The sequence below is a fragment of the Limulus polyphemus genome, unplaced genomic scaffold (genome assembly GCF_000517525.1).
Source record: "Limulus polyphemus unplaced genomic scaffold, Limulus_polyphemus-2.1.2 Scaffold5217, whole genome shotgun sequence".
NCBI classification, from domain to species: Eukaryota; Metazoa; Arthropoda; class Merostomata; order Xiphosura; family Limulidae; genus Limulus; species Limulus polyphemus.
The window spans coordinates 39,043-44,213 of NW_013670827.1; the positions used below are offsets into that span (position 1 = coordinate 39,043).

Below are 5,171 nucleotides of genomic sequence, written 5' to 3' on the forward strand. Positions count from 1 at the left end.
TTAAAATTTGAAGAGGAAAGATTATTTGGAACTCTTGATTTAAGACAGATTTCAGATCTGCAACAACAAGACATTGTAATTCTTCATCCTCAGCTTGATTCCCTGTGCTAAGGTTGCACTCGTAACATCACATCCAGTCTGTATACGTGGTGGGCTACTAGATGTACTTCCCAGTCTTATTGGCGTGTTTATTTTATTCTTGTTGACAGCACCTAGCATTAGATCCAACACACTCCTTAACGCGGCAAGGACATGACAACTTGTACAAAACAAAAGCTCGCTTGTTCTCGGGAATCACATTTTAGTTCTAAATAAATCCTTTGTTCAAAAAACAGGTTTCAAGACTTGAACTGGTCTGTAAGTCAACTTACTCTTTACATCAAAATGATGTTGGTATGTGTAAGGTAAACCAACAACTACTGGTTTCTGTGGGACAGTCGACTGTTCAACCTGAGGGGTAACAGATTTTTTTTTACACATTTATGAACTGTATCATCAATAGCAATGGTACGAAATTTATTTAACCTGAAAAGTTTCATGCAATAAATTATAACTACTCACAATTTTATACTCTCGAAGTATGACAAAATTAATATTAAAAAGTCATAAGTGCAAAACCAACAGAATGTGCGTATAATACACAAAATACTAGGGCCCATGCATGGCTTACTGATTAGTGTGACGTACTATAACCCACGGGCCCATGCATGGCTTACTGATTAGTGTGACGTACTATAACCCACGGGCCCATACATGGCTTACTGATTAGTGTGACGTACTATAACCCACGGGCCCATGCATGGCTTACTGATTAGTGTGACGTACTATAACCCACGGGTCCATGCATGGCTTACTGATTGGTGTGACGTACTATAACCCACGGACCCATGCATGGCTTACTGATTAGTGTGACGTACTATAACCCACGGGCCCATGCGTGGCTTACTGATTAGTGTGACGTACTATAACCCACGGGCTCATGGATCGCATCTCGTTGCCGTAAAAGCATGCTCTTCAATTTTTGGGACATTGGTGCATTATAAGAGTGACGGTCAAATCCTACTATTCGATTAGAATAGCCCAAGAGTTGGCGGTGAGTGATGATGACTAGCTGCCTTCCCTCTAGTCTTACACTGCAAAATTAGGGACGGATAACGCAGATAGCCCTCGTGAAGCTTTGCGCGAAATTCAAAAACAAACAAAATATTAAAAAAATACAGGATTCAATCACGATCGTGTTCGACAGTGAACTTATTATTTAAATACTAATTATTCTAATATTATTGAAATTTATCTAGGTGGTCTCGTAACAGGTAAATAATAAACGCGTCACTCACAAAAAACATATAGTATAGTGGTTTAAAAGTGACAAGACATTCTCCATTACTGCTTCTCATAATAACTTAAAAAATAATTTAGCCATGGCGGGAAGAACTTCAGATCCCAGAATGAAGCCATCAACCTGATTAAAAATCTTTCCAATAAACAGAAAATGAGACTCCACCTGTAAAAAATCGTTTATTGAAAAAACAGATGTTTAGATAAATCATTTTAAGATTAAGACAACATTTGTGTAAGTTTTTACACAAATGTTGTAAAAAAATAAAGCCACTAAAATTATGAAATAAAGCCATTTTTATTGTATTTTGAGAATGGGGACAGTCTTATTTTATATACTTTTTGTGTAGATAAATCATGAATTATTTCCGAAGAATCAAATATGAAATTAGCAAATAGATTTATAGTTTTTGCAAAGTTATAATAGTGTATAGTTACTCAACATTAAAACTATTTGTATGAATATCATGATAAAACCCCGGTGACTCAACATCAAATCTAGCTGTATGAACATCATGATGAAGCCCTCGTGACTCAACATTAAAACTAGTTGTATGAATATCATGATAAAACCCTGGTGACTCAACATCAAATCTAGCTGTATGAACATCATGATGAAGCCCTCGTGACTCAACATTAAAACTAGTTGTATGAATATCATGATGAAACTCTAGTGACTCGACAACAAAACTATTTGTATGAACATCATGATGAAACTCTCGTGACTTAACATCAAAACTAGCTGTATGAACTTCATGATGAAACTAGTGACACAATATCGAAACTAGTTGCGTAAACACTAGACCTGAGTTTCGTCATGATGTTCATACAGCTAGTTTTGATATTGTGTTACTAGTTTCGTCATGATGTTCATACAGCTAGTTTTGATGATTGTTACCGAATCTAGTAGGCTCAAATATCTAATAAATATTTTATTTTTCATTGTACCAAAAAACGTCGTTCTTGTTTCTGACTCTTAATAAGCTTAATGAGTTATAAAAAATATTCAAGTTTTACGAATGTCGTATGCAGAACATCCTCATTGAGTCTATAGAGTTTTTATAAGTCTATTCAGTTATTGTGTGCGGGACATTTTTATTAAGTCTAATGATTGTTCCAATAACTCTATTCAACTGTTCCAAATACTGTGTGCAGGACCTTTTAATTAAAGCTAATGAGGTCTTTGAAAAGTCAATTCAACTATCACTTATGCTATGATTTTTACAATTTTGTCACACAGCTTTATTCAAACATATAAAAAAAACTATGGGCAGGACAACTTCTTTAAGTCGGATCAGTTTTACTACGTGTATTAGGCTTGTGTATATATATAAATGTATTATATTTACTACCAACAAAGTTTTTGTTTTTTCTAATACGCGATCCATGGTCTCATAAGACCATAAACAAGCAATCACATGGCTCAAGTATACATAAATCTGTAGATATTCACGTGGCTCGAATATACATGAAGCCACGGATAGTCACATGGATCGAGTATCCACCAACCAATGGTAGGAGAGAAAATAAAAGCTGTGTAAATTCAGTACATGTGATAGATGATTTCTTTACTTAATTAAAAATCACGTAATAGTGAACTAACGCTGTATGTTTATCATGTTTTAAGTTGGGAAAATTCGTAATACTTTTATAATAACCAATTTGTGGCAGCCAATAATATGTTATTCACGAACGATAAAATTACCGAATACCCAACTTCAGGACAGCTTGGTGTTATAATACTCACTCCGTTTGGACGTTCAAGTAATTTGGTTTTCACCTCTAATCGGCAGGTGCGTGTGACGTCATAGATGTGACGCTCTTATAGTTTATTACGCAACAAAGACTTGTTTCTCGACAGATTAACTAAGCCGAAAATTGATATTTGTATCGCATTTTCTAAGATGATTACGCAAAGGCAACTTATTATTATGCTGTTTAAATAATAATTTAGGTGGGGCGAAGAACTACTTTTATATAAGCGCAACGCCTTACAGCGCGGAGCGATATATTTGTATTTACTGAGAGCGTGCCGCGCGGTGAGTGTTGCCTTTCACGTCCGATTTAGGGAGCATGTCAACGGCTCTCTGGACCACGATGCTTGGCGGCAGCATGGAGGTAGGATTTTCTTTTCTTTATTTTATGATGCGATAGTAGTCGTTGTGAGTTTACTCACGTGTTTCCCAGTTGCATATATCAACTGTCTGTTGTAGGACGTTTAGAACTATTTGTAATATGTCGAATAAAAAAGTCATGAGCGAAAGCAAGTAAGACAGAAAGATGAAAACAATAATTTGCATACCAGTGCGGGGCCGGATAAGGGAGCGCGCGCCATTGGCATTATATTATATTATTCAAGGTTACAACTCACGCAGCTAGAGGGAGCGAAAAGCGTGGTTGGGACAAAAATTTATTGTTCTTTGTATGTCTGTAGCTTTATCTATAATCGCATGGATGGCGTGTTCATATTTTGCTCGTAATTGCTTATAGTGTTCGATATAGATATTTTTAATTAACAACAAAACAAATGTAGGGTAGAAAACAAAACGATTTTATTGCTCTGATATCTCAAGAGATGAATATGTAAATATGACAGTTTCCAGAACATATAATTATATTGTTAACAACGGGTGTGTTTTTACCACAGCCATATCAACAATATTTCTTATGTCACTGAGTTTCGTCATATCGTCGGATTTGTGATGGGTAGGGAGAGAGGTGTTGTAACAAGACCGCCATGACCAAAAACTTAAGATTCTAGATCCGTTCATGTCACTCGTCACTTTGTGTTCTAAAATCGGCTTGTTTAGAGCCTATATTTTATGTAATGTCGGCGCTTGGTACTGTTGTTGTTGTTTGTTTTGTTTTTATTTTGGAAATTTCACGGTCAGAAAAATATGAACGTGTACAAACGACACTGGGTCATACAATATATATATAGAGTCCCCAGTGCAATATGGTTTAAACTTTAATATATAGTTCTTCATTTTTGTATTCTTAAAACATATCTTGAAACATCTGATGTAAACCTGCCAGTTCGTTTAAAAATAGAGAATAATAGAATCGTTAAAGACTTGAGAAAATGAGAAATTCAGATAAAAATTCCATATTCTTTAAGAAGACAATATAAAATGTTAACATTGTTTAAAATTTCTGCGCACATTGTTTAGGAGAGCATTATTGTTTTAAAATATATTAATTGCGGTATTAGGACTTTCAGACAGTAATATTAGGGTTAATAATAGTTAATTTAGATGTTGATTCAAATAACACACACACAAAATCAATCTAGTAATCAGAGCCATCATGACTAGCGGTGATTTGTGCGGGAATTTATTCTGAAAATAACTAAGTTGTGCTGATCAAGTGACTTGAAATATGAAGATATTTATATTGAAAATAACTAAGTTGTGCTGATCAAGTGACTTGAAATATGAAGATATTTATATTGAAAATAACTAAGTTGTGCTGACCAAGTGACTTGAAATATGAAGATATTTATATTTACTATCATTTAGATCGCTGAGTTTAAAATGTAACCTGTTTTCCTATTTCTACCTTAGCAAGTATCATTAATATGTAACCTGATATCCTGTTTCTACCTTAGCAAGTATCGTTAAAATGTAGCCTGTTTTTCTGTTTCTACCTCAGCCAGTACCATTAAAATGTAGCTTGTTTTCCTGTTTCTACCTCAGCCAGTACCATTAAAATGTAGCTTGTTTTCCTGTTTCTACCTCAGCCAGTACCATTAAAATGTAGCTTGTTTTCCTGTTTCTACCTCAGCCAGTACCATTAAAATGTAGCTTGTTTTCCTGTTTCTACCTCAGCCAGTA

At 34.9% G+C, this 5,171-nt stretch overlaps 2 long non-coding RNA genes across 2 annotated transcripts in view; one reads left to right on the plus strand and one right to left on the minus strand.

Moving 5' to 3' along the window:
- Window positions 1–1,692: 1,692 nt before the first annotated feature.
- The window catches only part of LOC111089093, a 6,086-nt gene continuing 2,607 nt past the window's right edge, over window positions 1,693–5,171 (plus strand). Inside the window, exon 1 of the long non-coding RNA XR_002613435.1 lies at window positions 1,693–3,456. This is a non-coding gene — a long non-coding RNA (uncharacterized LOC111089093). The remainder of the gene's footprint in view (window positions 3,457–5,171) is intronic.
- Window positions 3,468–5,171, minus strand: part of LOC111089092 — a 3,094-nt gene continuing 1,390 nt past the window's right edge. The window contains exons 2-3 of the long non-coding RNA XR_002613434.1: window positions 4,923–5,160; window positions 3,468–4,878 (exon numbers count right to left, since the gene is read on the minus strand). This is a non-coding gene — a long non-coding RNA (uncharacterized LOC111089092). The remainder of the gene's footprint in view (window positions 4,879–4,922; window positions 5,161–5,171) is intronic.